At 43.3% G+C, this 15,717-nt stretch overlaps 9 non-coding genes across 9 annotated transcripts; all 9 read right to left on the bottom strand.

The window, feature by feature from the left end:
• Positions 1-87: 87 nt before the first annotated feature.
• Positions 88-278, bottom strand: LOC141244057 (U2 spliceosomal RNA). The gene has a single exon (XR_012308047.1). It is a non-coding gene; the product is annotated as a U2 spliceosomal RNA (small nuclear RNA).
• Positions 279-1,393: 1,115 nt separating this feature from the next.
• LOC141244056 (U2 spliceosomal RNA) lies at positions 1,394-1,584 on the bottom strand. The gene has a single exon (XR_012308046.1). It is a non-coding gene; the product is annotated as a U2 spliceosomal RNA (small nuclear RNA).
• A 1,115-nt stretch (positions 1,585-2,699) lies between these two features.
• Positions 2,700-2,890, bottom strand: LOC141244055 (U2 spliceosomal RNA). The gene has a single exon (XR_012308045.1). It is a non-coding gene; the product is annotated as a U2 spliceosomal RNA (small nuclear RNA).
• Positions 2,891-4,005: 1,115 nt separating this feature from the next.
• Positions 4,006-4,196, bottom strand: LOC141244054 (U2 spliceosomal RNA). The gene has a single exon (XR_012308044.1). It is a non-coding gene; the product is annotated as a U2 spliceosomal RNA (small nuclear RNA).
• Positions 4,197-5,311: 1,115 nt separating this feature from the next.
• Positions 5,312-5,502, bottom strand: LOC141243976 (U2 spliceosomal RNA). Its single transcript, XR_012307986.1, has one exon. It is a non-coding gene; the product is annotated as a U2 spliceosomal RNA (small nuclear RNA).
• A 1,115-nt stretch (positions 5,503-6,617) lies between these two features.
• Positions 6,618-6,808, bottom strand: LOC141243975 (U2 spliceosomal RNA). Its single transcript, XR_012307985.1, has one exon. It is a non-coding gene; the product is annotated as a U2 spliceosomal RNA (small nuclear RNA).
• Positions 6,809-7,923: 1,115 nt separating this feature from the next.
• On the bottom strand, positions 7,924-8,114 carry LOC141244053 (U2 spliceosomal RNA). Its single transcript, XR_012308043.1, has one exon. It is a non-coding gene; the product is annotated as a U2 spliceosomal RNA (small nuclear RNA).
• A 1,115-nt stretch (positions 8,115-9,229) lies between these two features.
• Positions 9,230-9,420, bottom strand: LOC141244052 (U2 spliceosomal RNA). The gene has a single exon (XR_012308042.1). It is a non-coding gene; the product is annotated as a U2 spliceosomal RNA (small nuclear RNA).
• Positions 9,421-10,535: 1,115 nt separating this feature from the next.
• Positions 10,536-10,724, bottom strand: LOC141244007 (U2 spliceosomal RNA). The gene has a single exon (XR_012308014.1). It is a non-coding gene; the product is annotated as a U2 spliceosomal RNA (small nuclear RNA).
• Positions 10,725-15,717: the final 4,993 nt, after the last annotated feature.

Genomic DNA, 15,717 nt, shown 5'->3' with positions numbered 1-15,717 from the left:
AGAGTCCATCCCAAAATCCGACAAACAAGCAAAATGAACAAAAAACATTGAATTCAATTCTTTCTGATTTTAGAAACTGCATTAAAGAAGGGGTGCACCGGTCCTGGAGATACTGCAATACCAGGTCAATGCGTGGAGTGGACAGAGCAAGCTCTTTTTCCATCTCCCTGTTCTAAAAATCCATTTAATATATGGTCCCCAGATAGGGGACGTATCAGATATTAAACTGATAAGAACAGATACTACACTTGATCTTAGCCAAAAGGCCGAGAAGCGATAACCAGAATTGGTTTCAAACTACGGAGCCACCCAAGGATCCTGAAAAGTCCATTTGTGGAGATGAGCTCCTGGACTCCCGTTAAGAAGACATGTTGTCAACCTCTAGATCCCTTACATGCCTGCACTTTTCGGCTTGCTGCTGCTGCAATCCACGCGTTTTAGATCTGCATAACTCCACCTCTTTAAACACAGCACCTTCACCCCCTGCTGTTCCCACCCGCCTCAACACCGTTGGAAGGGAGGAGAACCAATTAAGGCGGGGGGTGGGGTGGATCGAGCAGCTGTCTACCCTTAGCAGGAGGGCTCCTGATTACATACCTCTCCTGCTGCTGCTGCTGCTGGCTGTCCAGCAGCAGACTGAAGGTGGCTGCTGCTGTGCACAGGTATATAAAGGCTCAGAGCCTATTATGACACGCGCAGCCAGCGTTCCATTGCCACATTCCATTTACTGCAGGCAGGATACCTGGCTGGCTGAATGTCGCTGAGAAGCTCACAGAGACCGCCATAAGCAACAGTTTAACAGAATGCCACAGACTAATCAACCAAACTTTTTGGGTTGGGTTCTCTTTTATAGTCTGCAGGCATTAAATGAAAGAAGTCAGTGTTCCAGCAGAAGGAGACAACGTTTCAGAAAAGGCATTGTAGCAAACCAAAAAAGAAATTTTAAGCGCAGCAGAGTAACCAGCGCACATACCTGTTAGCTCAGGTGAGTTTAAAAGGCTGCTGTTGATAACAAGGGCATTTGCTAAATAGATGGTGTGTGTGCAACAATATACTGAAAGGTCAATTATATTGTGCAGCTTATCTCACCACCTGTAGTTATTTAGGTGAAAGCTCCAAAATGCTTGCCTAATATGTCTGTTTATCCAAAAGGAAGTAAAAAGGGAGAGCTAGAAAGATAGCATTGCATCACATTACATGGCAATGCAATGCACAGTTGCTGAAGTTGAACCAAAATGAGCTTGTAATCTGGCTTCTGCAACTTTGAACATGAAAAATCCAATGAGGAGAAGAAAAGCAAAGCCAAAGAGTCCATCCCAAAATCCGACAAACAAGCAAAATGAACAAAAAACATTGAATTCAATTCTTTCTGATTTTAGAAACTGCATTAAAGAAGGGGTGCACCGGTCCTGGAGATACTGCAATACCAGGTCAATGCGTGGAGTGGACAGAGCAAGCTCTTTTTCCATCTCCCTGTTCTAAAAATCCATTTAATATATGGTCCCCAGATAGGGGACGTATCAGATATTAAACTGATAAGAACAGATACTACACTTGATCTTAGCCAAAAGGCCGAGAAGCGATAACCAGAATTGGTTTCAAACTACGGAGCCACCCAAGGATCCTGAAAAGTCCATTTGTGGAGATGAGCTCCTGGACTCCCGTTAAGAAGACATGTTGTCAACCTCTAGATCCCTTACATGCCTGCACTTTTCGGCTTGCTGCTGCTGCAATCCACGCGTTTTAGATCTGCATAACTCCACCTCTTTAAACACAGCACCTTCACCCCCTGCTGTTCCCACCCGCCTCAACACCGTTGGAAGGGAGGAGAACCAATTAAGGCGGGGGGTGGGGTGGAACGAGCAGCTGTCTACCCTTAGCAGGAGGGCTCCTGATTACATACCTCTCCTGCTGCTGCTGCTGCTGGCTGTCCAGCAGCAGACTGAAGGTGGCTGCTGCTGTGCACAGGTATATAAAGGCTCAGAGCCTATTATGACACGCGCAGCCAGCGTTCCATTGCCACATTCCATCTACTGCAGGCAGGATACCTGGCTGGCTGAATGTCGCTGAGAAGCTCACAGAGACCGCCATAAGCAACAGTTTAACAGAATGCCACAGACTAATCAACCAAACTTTTTGGGTTGGGTTCTCTTTTATAGTCTGCAGGCATTAAATGAAAGAAGTCAGTGTTCCAGCAGAAGGAGACAACGTTTCAGAAAAGGCATTGTAGCAAACCAAAAAAGAAATTTTAAGCGCAGCAGAGTAACCAGCGCACATACCTGTTAGCTCAGGTGAGTTTAAAAGGCTGCTGTTGATAACAAGGGCATTTGCTAAATAGATGGTGTGTGTGCAACAATATACTGAAAGGTCAATTATATTGTGCAGCTTATCTCACCACCTGTAGTTATTTAGGTGAAAGCTCCAAAATGCTTGCGTAATATGTCTGTTTATCCAAAAGGAAGTAAAAAGGGAGAGCTAGAAAGATAGCATTGCATCACATTACATGGCAATGCAATGCACAGTTGCTGAAGTTGAACCAAAATGAGCTTGTAATCTGGCTTCTGCAACTTTGAACATGAAAAATCCAATGAGGAGAAGAAAAGCAAAGCCAAAGAGTCCATCCCAAAATCCGACAAACAAGCAAAATGAACAAAAAACATTGAATTCAATTCTTTCTGATTTTAGAAACTGCATTAAAGAAGGGGTGCACCGGTCCTGGAGATACTGCAATACCAGGTCAATGCGTGGAGTGGACAGAGCAAGCTCTTTTTCCATCTCCCTGTTCTAAAAATCCATTTAATATATGGTCCCCAGATAGGGGACGTATCAGATATTAAACTGATAAGAACAGATACTACACTTGATCTTAGCCAAAAGGCCGAGAAGCGATAACCAGAATTGGTTTCAAACTACGGAGCCACCCAAGGATCCTGAAAAGTCCATTTGTGGAGATGAGCTCCTGGACTCCCGTTAAGAAGACATGTTGTCAACCTCTAGATCCCTTACATGCCTGCACTTTTCGGCTTGCTGCTGCTGCAATCCACGCGTTTTAGATCTGCATAACTCCACCTCTTTAAACACAGCACCTTCACCCCCTGCTGTTCCCACCCGCCTCAACACCGTTGGAAGGGAGGAGAACCAATTAAGGCGGGGGGTGGGGTGGAACGAGCAGCTGTCTACCCTTAGCAGGAGGGCTCCTGATTACATACCTCTCCTGCTGCTGCTGCTGCTGGCTGTCCAGCAGCAGACTGAAGGTGGCTGCTGCTGTGCACAGGTATATAAAGGCTCAGAGCCTATTATGACACGCGCAGCCAGCGTTCCATTGCCACATTCCATCTACTGCAGGCAGGATACCTGGCTGGCTGAATGTCGCTGAGAAGCTCACAGAGACCGCCATAAGCAACAGTTTAACAGAATGCCACAGACTAATCAACCAAACTTTTTGGGTTGGGTTCTCTTTTATAGTCTGCAGGCATTAAATGAAAGAAGTCAGTGTTCCAGCAGAAGGAGACAACGTTTCAGAAAAGGCATTGTAGCAAACCAAAAAAGAAATTTTAAGCGCAGCAGAGTAACCAGCGCACATACCTGTTAGCTCAGGTGAGTTTAAAAGGCTGCTGTTGATAACAAGGGCATTTGCTAAATAGATGGTGTGTGTGCAACAATATACTGAAAGGTCAATTATATTGTGCAGCTTATCTCACCACCTGTAGTTATTTAGGTGAAAGCTCCAAAATGCTTGCCTAATATGTCTGTTTATCCAAAAGGAAGTAAAAAGGGAGAGCTAGAAAGATAGCATTGCATCACATTACATGGCAATGCAATGCACAGTTGCTGAAGTTGAACCAAAATGAGCTTGTAATCTGGCTTCTGCAACTTTGAACATGAAAAATCCAATGAGGAGAAGAAAAGCAAAGCCAAAGAGTCCATCCCAAAATCCGACAAACAAGCAAAATGAACAAAAAACATTGAATTCAATTCTTTCTGATTTTAGAAACTGCATTAAAGAAGGGGTGCACCGGTCCTGGAGATACTGCAATACCAGGTCAATGCGTGGAGTGGACAGAGCAAGCTCTTTTTCCATCTCCCTGTTCTAAAAATCCATTTAATATATGGTCCCCAGATAGGGGACGTATCAGATATTAAACTGATAAGAACAGATACTACACTTGATCTTAGCCAAAAGGCCGAGAAGCGATAACCAGAATTGGTTTCAAACTACGGAGCCACCCAAGGATCCTGAAAAGTCCATTTGTGGAGATGAGCTCCTGGACTCCCGTTAAGAAGACATGTTGTCAACCTCTAGATCCCTTACATGCCTGCACTTTTCGGCTTGCTGCTGCTGCAATCCACGCGTTTTAGATCTGCATAACTCCACCTCTTTAAACACAGCACCTTCACCCCCTGCTGTTCCCACCCGCCTCAACACCGTTGGAAGGGAGGAGAACCAATTAAGGCGGGGGGTGGGGTGGATCGAGCAGCTGTCTACCCTTAGCAGGAGGGCTCCTGATTACATACCTCTCCTGCTGCTGCTGCTGCTGGCTGTCCAGCAGCAGACTGAAGGTGGCTGCTGCTGTGCACAGGTATATAAAGGCTCAGAGCCTATTATGACACGCGCAGCCAGCGTTCCATTGCCACATTCCATCTACTGCAGGCAGGATACCTGGCTGGCTGAATGTCGCTGAGAAGCTCACAGAGACCGCCATAAGCAACAGTTTAACAGAATGCCACAGACTAATCAACCAAACTTTTTGGGTTGGGTTCTCTTTTATAGTCTGCAGGCATTAAATGAAAGAAGTCAGTGTTCCAGCAGAAGGAGACAACGTTTCAGAAAAGGCATTGTAGCAAACCAAAAAAGAAATTTTAAGCGCAGCAGAGTAACCAGCGCACATACCTGTTAGCTCAGGTGAGTTTAAAAGGCTGCTGTTGATAACAAGGGCATTTGCTAAATAGATGGTGTGTGTGCAACAATATACTGAAAGGTCAATTATATTGTGCAGCTTATCTCACCACCTGTAGTTATTTAGGTGAAAGCTCCAAAATGCTTGCCTAATATGTCTGTTTATCCAAAAGGAAGTAAAAAGGGAGAGCTAGAAAGATAGCATTGCATCACATTACATGGCAATGCAATGCACAGTTGCTGAAGTTGAACCAAAATGAGCTTGTAATCTGGCTTCTGCAACTTTGAACATGAAAAATCCAATGAGGAGAAGAAAAGCAAAGCCAAAGAGTCCATCCCAAAATCCGACAAACAAGCAAAATGAACAAAAAACATTGAATTCAATTCTTTCTGATTTTAGAAACTGCATTAAAGAAGGGGTGCACCGGTCCTGGAGATACTGCAATACCAGGTCAATGCGTGGAGTGGACAGAGCAAGCTCTTTTTCCATCTCCCTGTTCTAAAAATCCATTTAATATATGGTCCCCAGATAGGGGACGTATCAGATATTAAACTGATAAAAACAGATACTACACTTGATCTTAGCCAAAAGGCCGAGAAGCGATAACCAGAATTGGTTTCAAACTACGGAGCCACCCAAGGATCCTGAAAAGTCCATTTGTGGAGATGAGCTCCTGGACTCCCGTTAAGAAGACATGTTGTCAACCTCTAGATCCCTTACATGCCTGCACTTTTCGGCTTGCTGCTGCTGCAATCCACGCGTTTTAGATCTGCATAACTCCACCTCTTTAAACACAGCACCTTCACCCCCTGCTGTTCCCACCCGCCTCAACACCGTTGGAAGGGAGGAGAACCAATTAAGGCGGGGGGTGGGGTGGAACGAGCAGCTGTCTACCCTTAGCAGGAGGGCTCCTGATTACATACCTCTCCTGCTGCTGCTGCTGCTGGCTGTCCAGCAGCAGACTGAAGGTGGCTGCTGCTGTGCACAGGTATATAAAGGCTCAGAGCCTATTATGACACGCGCAGCCAGCGTTCCATTGCCACATTCCATCTACTGCAGGCAGGATACCTGGCTGGCTGAATGTCACTGAGAAGCTCACAGAGACCGCCATAAGCAACAGTTTAACAGAATGCCACAGACTAATCAACCAAACTTTTTGGGTTGGGTTCTCTTTTATAGTCTGCAGGCATTAAATGAAAGAAGTCAGTGTTCCAGCAGAAGGAGACAACGTTTCAGAAAAGGCATTGTAGCAAACCAAAAAAGAAATTTTAAGCGCAGCAGAGTAACCAGCGCACATACCTGTTAGCTCAGGTGAGTTTAAAAGGCTGCTGTTGATAACAAGGGCATTTGCTAAATAGATGGTGTGTGTGCAACAATATACTGAAAGGTCAATTATATTGTGCAGCTTATCTCACCACCTGTAGTTATTTAGGTGAAAGCTCCAAAATGCTTGCCTAATATGTCTGTTTATCCAAAAGGAAGTAAAAAGGGAGAGCTAGAAAGATAGCATTGCATCACATTACATGGCAATGCAATGCACAGTTGCTGAAGTTGAACCAAAATGAGCTTGTAATCTGGCTTCTGCAACTTTGAACATGAAAAATCCAATGAGGAGAAGAAAAGCAAAGCCAAAGAGTCCATCCCAAAATCCGACAAACAAGCAAAATGAACAAAAAACATTGAATTCAATTCTTTCTGATTTTAGAAACTGCATTAAAGAAGGGGTGCACCGGTCCTGGAGATACTGCAATACCAGGTCAATGCGTGGAGTGGACAGAGCAAGCTCTTTTTCCATCTCCCTGTTCTAAAAATCCATTTAATATATGGTCCCCAGATAGGGGACGTATCAGATATTAAACTGATAAAAACAGATACTACACTTGATCTTAGCCAAAAGGCCGAGAAGCGATAACCAGAATTGGTTTCAAACTACGGAGCCACCCAAGGATCCTGAAAAGTCCATTTGTGGAGATGAGCTCCTGGACTCCCGTTAAGAAGACATGTTGTCAACCTCTAGATCCCTTACATGCCTGCACTTTTCGGCTTGCTGCTGCTGCAATCCACGCGTTTTAGATCTGCATAACTCCACCTCTTTAAACACAGCACCTTCACCCCCTGCTGTTCCCACCCGCCTCAACACCGTTGGAAGGGAGGAGAACCAATTAAGGCGGGGGGTGGGGTGGAACGAGCAGCTGTCTACCCTTAGCAGGAGGGCTCCTGATTACATACCTCTCCTGCTGCTGCTGCTGCTGGCTGTCCAGCAGCAGACTGAAGGTGGCTGCTGCTGTGCACAGGTATATAAAGGCTCAGAGCCTATTATGACACGCGCAGCCAGCGTTCCATTGCCACATTCCATCTACTGCAGGCAGGATACCTGGCTGGCTGAATGTCACTGAGAAGCTCACAGAGACCGCCATAAGCAACAGTTTAACAGAATGCCACAGACTAATCAACCAAACTTTTTGGGTTGGGTTCTCTTTTATAGTCTGCAGGCATTAAATGAAAGAAGTCAGTGTTCCAGCAGAAGGAGACAACGTTTCAGAAAAGGCATTGTAGCAAACCAAAAAAGAAATTTTAAGCGCAGCAGAGTAACCAGCGCACATACCTGTTAGCTCAGGTGAGTTTAAAAGGCTGCTGTTGATAACAAGGGCATTTGCTAAATAGATGGTGTGTGTGCAACAATATACTGAAAGGTCAATTATATTGTGCAGCTTATCTCACCACCTGTAGTTATTTAGGTGAAAGCTCCAAAATGCTTGCCTAATATGTCTGTTTATCCAAAAGGAAGTAAAAAGGGAGAGCTAGAAAGATAGCATTGCATCACATTACATGGCAATGCAATGCACAGTTGCTGAAGTTGAACCAAAATGAGCTTGTAATCTGGCTTCTGCAACTTTGAACATGAAAAATCCAATGAGGAGAAGAAAAGCAAAGCCAAAGAGTCCATCCCAAAATCCGACAAACAAGCAAAATGAACAAAAAACATTGAATTCAATTCTTTCTGATTTTAGAAACTGCATTAAAGAAGGGGTGCACCGGTCCTGGAGATACTGCAATACCAGGTCAATGCGTGGAGTGGACAGAGCAAGCTCTTTTTCCATCTCCCTGTTCTAAAAATCCATTTAATATATGGTCCCCAGATAGGGGACGTATCAGATATTAAACTGATAAGAACAGATACTACACTTGATCTTAGCCAAAAGGCCGAGAAGCGATAACCAGAATTGGTTTCAAACTACGGAGCCACCCAAGGATCCTGAAAAGTCCATTTGTGGAGATGAGCTCCTGGACTCCCGTTAAGAAGACATGTTGTCAACCTCTAGATCCCTTACATGCCTGCACTTTTCGGCTTGCTGCTGCTGCAATCCACGCGTTTTAGATCTGCATAACTCCACCTCTTTAAACACAGCACCTTCACCCCCTGCTGTTCCCACCCGCCTCAACACCGTTGGAAGGGAGGAGAACCAATTAAGGCGGGGGGTGGGGTGGAACGAGCAGCTGTCTACCCTTAGCAGGAGGGCTCCTGATTACATACCTCTCCTGCTGCTGCTGCTGCTGGCTGTCCAGCAGCAGACTGAAGGTGGCTGCTGCTGTGCACAGGTATATAAAGGCTCAGAGCCTATTATGACACGCGCAGCCAGCGTTCCATTGCCACATTCCATCTACTGCAGGCAGGATACCTGGCTGGCTGAATGTCGCTGAGAAGCTCACAGAGACCGCCATAAGCAACAGTTTAACAGAATGCCACAGACTAATCAACCAAACTTTTTGGGTTGGGTTCTCTTTTATAGTCTGCAGGCATTAAATGAAAGAAGTCAGTGTTCCAGCAGAAGGAGACAACGTTTCAGAAAAGGCATTGTAGCAAACCAAAAAAGAAATTTTAAGCGCAGCAGAGTAACCAGCGCACATACCTGTTAGCTCAGGTGAGTTTAAAAGGCTGCTGTTGATAACAAGGGCATTTGCTAAATAGATGGTGTGTGTGCAACAATATACTGAAAGGTCAATTATATTGTGCAGCTTATCTCACCACCTGTAGTTATTTAGGTGAAAGCTCCAAAATGCTTGCCTAATATGTCTGTTTATCCAAAAGGAAGTAAAAAGGGAGAGCTAGAAAGATAGCATTGCATCACATTACATGGCAATGCAATGCACAGTTGCTGAAGTTGAACCAAAATGAGCTTGTAATCTGGCTTCTGCAACTTTGAACATGAAAAATCCAATGAGGAGAAGAAAAGCAAAGCCAAAGAGTCCATCCCAAAATCCGACAAACAAGCAAAATGAACAAAAAACATTGAATTCAATTCTTTCTGATTTTAGAAACTGCATTAAAGAAGGGGTGCACCGGTCCTGGAGATACTGCAATACCAGGTCAATGCGTGGAGTGGACAGAGCAAGCTCTTTTTCCATCTCCCTGTTCTAAAAATCCATTTAATATATGGTCCCCAGATAGGGGACGTATCAGATATTAAACTGATAAGAACAGATACTACACTTGATCTTAGCCAAAAGGCCGAGAAGCGATAACCAGAATTGGTTTCAAACTACGGAGCCACCCAAGGATCCTGAAAAGTCCATTTGTGGAGATGAGCTCCTGGACTCCCGTTAAGAAGACATGTTGTCAACCTCTAGATCCCTTACATGCCTGCACTTTTCGGCTTGCTGCTGCTGCAATCCACGCGTTTTAGATCTGCATAACTCCACCTCTTTAAACACAGCACCTTCACCCCCTGCTGTTCCCACCCGCCTCAACACCGTTGGAAGGGAGGAGAACCAATTAAGGCGGGGGGTGGGGTGGAACGAGCAGCTGTCTACCCTTAGCAGGAGGGCTCCTGATTACATACCTCTCCTGCTGCTGCTGCTGCTGGCTGTCCAGCAGCAGACTGAAGGTGGCTGCTGCTGTGCACAGGTATATAAAGGCTCAGAGCCTATTATGACACGCGCAGCCAGCGTTCCATTGCCACATTCCATCTACTGCAGGCAGGATACCTGGCTGGCTGAATGTCGCTGAGAAGCTCACAGAGACCGCCATAAGCAACAGTTTAACAGAATGCCACAGACTAATCAACCAAACTTTTTGGGTTGGGTTCTCTTTTATAGTCTGCAGGCATTAAATGAAAGAAGTCAGTGTTCCAGCAGAAGGAGACAACGTTTCAGAAAAGGCATTGTAGCAAACCAAAAAAGAAATTTTAAGCGCAGCAGAGTAACCAGCGCACATACCTGTTAGCTCAGGTGAGTTTAAAAGGCTGCTGTTGATAACAAGGGCATTTGCTAAATAGATGGTGTGTGTGCAACAATATACTGAAAGGTCAATTATATTGTGCAGCTTATCTCACCACCTGTAGTTATTTAGGTGAAAGCTCCAAAATGCTTGCCTAATATGTCTGTTTATCCAAAAGGAAGTAAAAAGGGAGAGCTAGAAAGATAGCATTGCATCACATTACATGGCAATGCAATGCACAGTTGCTGAAGTTGAACCAAAATGAGCTTGTAATCTGGCTTCTGCAACTTTGAACATGAAAAATCCAATGAGGAGAAGAAAAGCAAAGCCAAAGAGTCCATCCCAAAATCCGACAAACAAGCAAAATGAACAAAAAACATTGAATTCAATTCTTTCTGATTTTAGAAACTGCATTAAAGAAGGGGTGCACCGGTCCTGGAGATACTGCAATACCAGGTCAATGCGTGGAGTGGACAGAGCAAGCTCTTTTTCCATCTCCTTGTTCTAAAAATCCATTTAATATATGGTCCCCAGATAGGGGACGTATCAGATATTAAACTGATAAGAACAGATAAGGTTTCAACGCAATTTTATTGATTCAAAAGTATATTTACAAAGGTTTTAAAAAAGAACATTTATAACATTACAATAAAATGATAAAACATGATAATAATCAATTCAAGTTTTTTGTAAAAACACAATTTACCATCATAAAACCATTGTAACAATTAAGAAAATCATAATTACAGATGTACTTGGGTTTATTTAATTACCACTAATTGTGTTCCATAATTGTACACACCACATAGAAGCCGCTTCTTTTGCTCCATACAGTTTTTTATCTCTGAGATAGTAAATATACATTTCACTTAAAGCAATTTTTATACAGTCTGTTGAATCAATATGATCATGTTTGAAGAGTAAAATATTTCTAACTTTCCACATGGCATTTTTAAAACAATTAATAATAATCCAGGCAACTCGGAATTGTTTAAAATTTGGACACTTAAAAAGACCATAAAAGACATAAAAGTGATTAAAATCTTTCAGGCCACATGCCCATTTTAAAAGTGGGCCTACCTTTCTCCAAACCTCCTGTGCAAAATGACAATTCCAAAAGAGATGCAATACAGACTCACTTTCCCCGCATATATCTCTTGGACATTTGGCTCTCGCCACCAGCCCCCGCCTATGTTGAAACTCACGGGTAGGGAGGCACTGGTGGACGATAGCCCAGGCAAGGTCCTTGTGTACATTTGCAAGATATTTCCCGTACACATTTCGCCACACCGTTTTGGACCTTGCCTGTGAAAAATTAGAGACAGGAATTGTGTCCTCAGAGTGTCTGCAAGCAATAGATACCTTCCTTTGGTCCCCCAATATATCAGGCTCCAATTCCTGGAGACCTAAAAGTCTGACCGTTTTCTCAAGTATCACATACTGTTTAGGTGGGCACAGGAGCACAGGAGAACTTAAAGGTAGGCTAAACCACCTTTTAAAAATCATTCCTGCTGCATATTTTAAAAAATAACTAAAAATGCCATCAGATTTAAAAACCTTAAAACAGAAGCAGAAATACTTTATATGGAAAAAGGTAAAAAAATTGGGTACATCTTTACCTCCATTAGATTTACATTTGTACATCAGATCTCTTTTTAACTTTTCCATTTTTGAACCCCATAAAAACATAAAAACAATTCTTGTTACTTTCTTGATTTGTAAATTGGAAGGGGGAAACACCATTGCAACATACAACATAATGGGAATTAAAACGGCTTTAATAATTAAAATTTTACCTTCCATACTAAGGTTCCTTAAATTCCACAATGAGATCTTTTTTTCTATTTTATCCATTGCAGAGTCCCAGTTAGGGTCCCCCTCATTGGCTTGGTTAAAAATAATTCCTAAAATTTTTATGTGATTTTTCTGTATCACTATCCCAGGGGTCAAAGAGGAGTCCCATCCCCCCACATTAAAACAGTCACATTTATCTATATTTAATTTAAAACCTGAGGCTTCACAGAAAAATTGTGTGTTTCTCAATACCCTCCTCAGAGATGTGGAATCTGGACATAGTATGGTAACATCATCCATGTAACTTAGGGCTTTAAGTTGCATACCCCTACTCCCGGGAATAGGTACCCCTTTAATTACTTTATCTTTTCTCAGTATGGTTAATAGTGGTTCCATAACACAGATAAAGAGCAGTGGTGAGAGAGGGCACCCTTGTTTCACCCCTGATAATAGAGGAACCCCCTTCGTTAAAAACCCATTTACAGAAATTTGACTAAAACAAGAATGATATAAAAGCATAATGCGGGTTAAAATTTTCTCTGGAAACGCCATTTTTTTAAGAACCATAAAAAGAAATTCATGCGATACCCTGTCAAAAGCTTTTTCAAAGTCTAAGGATAAAATAGCAAGGTTTTGACTTCTCTCTTTTGAATACCATATGGTATCCCTAATTATGTTGAGGGACTCAGCTATGGTTCTTCCGGGAACACCACATACCTGGTTAGGGTGAATTAATTTGGCTATAAAGGGTTTTAAACGGACTGCAATAAGTTTAGCTAAAATTTTATAATCAAGGTTTAAAAGTGTAATAGGCCGCCAGTTTTTAAGTTGGCTCCTATCCCCTTTTTTATATATTAAAGATACCAGACCTCTCCTCCAAGATGGGGGTAATTTATTAGTATTAAAAGCTTCTTTAAACAATAAAAACATATCGTTCTTTAAAATTCCCCAAAAAGTCAGATAAAACTCAATCGGTAGACCGTCTTCCCCAGGGGCTTTCCCACTGGAGAAACTTTTAAAAATCTGTAAAAGTTCCTCACTGGTGAGATCCCTAGATAAAATACCCTGGTCTAAAATATCTAACTTAAAATCAAGGGAATTAATAGCATACTCTAAAAAGGATGGATCTATAACTTTAGTGTTAAAAAGAAGTTGATAAAAATTAAAAGCTTTTCCTAACATACCCTTAATATCATTTTCACCTTCAAGATTTAGGATTGCGTCCCTCCTCCCCATTACCTTTTTGAAGAAGAATCGGGAGCATTTCTCTCCTTCCTCCAGGTGCTGTACATGGGAGTTAAAAATTATTTGTTTTCCTTTTTCATTAAGAGCATTTTTTATTTCAGACTTAAGATTTGCAATATCATCATCCACATCAATACCAACTTCTTTTAGTTTAAAGAGTACTTGTAATCTCATATTAAAAACATAAAACCACTGCTTTTTCTTTTTTGCTTTCATTTTCCCTGCCTTAATAAAAAATAATTTAATCTTAGGTTTAATGCTCTCCCACCAATCCAGCATCGAGGCGCGGGGGTCTCTCTTTGATTGCCAGCACTGGTAGGCCTGCACAAACCTCTTTTGAATATCAATATCCTCTAGGAGAGTTGTATTTAATCTCCATGGGCCTCTTGAGGTATTTTGTTCCCCTGCTAACTCTAAAAACACAGATAAAACTTTATGATCAGAGAATAAATTAGATAAAAGAAAACATTTACAAGGTTTAAAGGCAGTAGAAGCAAATATGAAATCAATTCTAGAAGAAACTCTTCCATTGGACCATGTAACACCTGGATCCGCCGGCAAGAGTTCCTTCCAGCAGTCCTGTAATCTAAAATCATCAATTAAACTTTTCAACAAATAGGAGGTACGGTCTTTACGATTCACATCCCCACCCTGCCGGGATTCCCCATCACGTAAACAATTAAAATCTCCTCCCACTAGCAGGGGGGTTGACCCAACACAAAATAATGGCAATATTTCAAGTAAATCCGCCCTTTCCTGCTTCCCAGGAGGAGCGTACACATTTAATAAACGTAAAGAAAGTCCATTAAAAACAAGATGTATTAAAATAGCTCTGCCAGGTATAATTTCAGTCACAGATTGAATGATGGTAGAATGTCCACGGCAAAGTAGTCCAACTCCAGCAGCACGACAGTCATTAGCACCGGACCACACAGAAGCGCCCAGTTTCCAGTCTTCTTTTAAGTCCTTATAATTTAAATTACTCTGTATACCACATTCTTGTAGAAAGCAGAAATCAAAGTCCAATGTCTCTAAATAAGAAAATAAAGCAGCCCTACGTGTAGGGCTCTTTAGGGACCTCACATTTAGTGAGGAGATTTTAAGAGGAACAGACATTAAGAAGAATCAGGATCTGAAGATGGGAAGAAGTCAATACACGGCACCTCCTCCTCCGCATCTCCAGGGGTCAGGATTTGTTTAATATTACCGGGATCTGAAGCAGGCAAAAAGGCATCATCCACTTTTGGCTCCTCATCTGGACCTCGACATCCGTGTTTTCTTTGGATATCAGGTTGCTTTACGTCCTCCCGTTGCCTTTTCAGAGGCTGGGAGCTGTCCATCTTTTCCAAGTCCTGTGCATCTGCAGTCCTCATGGCGGTCTGGTCTATGGAACGGGTGTCATCCCTCTGGGTCGTCTTGTCCTCTGGTCTGGTCACGGAACTACTGTGACTTCTGGTTCGAGGACCAGGGCTCGACTGGGTCTTAGCCGGGTCCTTTTTACTTCGCGCCCCAGATGTCTCTCTTTCCGACACACTGGTTGATCGATTAAGGAGCGTACCCTTTTTGCCCTTACCCAAGATCACCGATGATGGTGTGGCGAATCTGGGTGCTTGCTTAATCGGGGTACTAGAGGTCTCCTCAGTTCCACATAATGCCGGTGGTGCATTCATGCTGGATGAGGACCCTTCCTCTTGACTCTGAGATACGGCAACATCTAGAGCCAGAACATCGATCAATTCCACAGAGAGCGAACCCTCGGTTAATCTTATGGAACCCCTACGACCGTCCTTCTGTGGAACTACCAGCGGGCCCTCTGGCGGAGCCGTTGAAGGATTTGGTCCGGACCCGTCAGCGTGCGCCAACCCAGGTCCAGGGGCAGGTGTAGTAATACTCCCTCCGAAGTATTCTTGGATAGTCAGTTGACCTGACTTAAACATGTCATATGTTTTTGACTTTTTGCTCGGACAATTCCTGAAGGCGTGACCTGCCTTCCCACATAGGTTACATACGATCTCAGAGTCACACGTAGCGGAGGTGTGCCCACTCTTACCGCACTTGTTGCAAAAGACTACATGAGCCCTTGTACAATTTTCTCGTGTATGCCCATATTCATGACAATTCCGGCATTGAAGGGGCATTCCTGGGTAGCGTAGGAATCCCCTGACATTACCAATGGCAAAATTAGCAGGCGGGTGGTGAAGACCACCAATGCCGCTCTGATCTGGATGGAACTTCACCAGGTATTTCCTCTTCCCATTCCAGAAGCGCTGGGAGTTGAGGATATCATGTGAGAAGCGCACTGACTTGCAGTAACGCTTCAAAAAGGTTTCGATATCGCCCTCAGAGACGAATGGGCTGTACATGAAGATCACCAAGGGTACTTCCTCTTCACCGTACAGGAAGTCAAAGCTCAGCCCGTTCAGTCTCTCATCGTCCTTGTCCGCAACCATCAGTGCTGCATGGATATTATCACAGCATGATTTAGCCATAAAGGAAATGGTATATCGCCCACGGAATTCCTGATCGTAAAGACACAGGATCTTATCTCGCTCCAGGTGGAAG

The sequence above is a fragment of the Phyllobates terribilis genome, unplaced genomic scaffold, assembly GCF_046119375.1.
Source record: "Phyllobates terribilis strain yellow unplaced genomic scaffold, ASM4611937v1 Scaffold_1274__1_contigs__length_337103, whole genome shotgun sequence".
NCBI classification, from domain to species: domain Eukaryota; kingdom Metazoa; phylum Chordata; class Amphibia; order Anura; family Dendrobatidae; genus Phyllobates; species Phyllobates terribilis.
The sequence above is the reverse complement of the archived record's forward strand: the minus strand, read 5'-3'. Positions and strand labels throughout refer to the sequence as shown.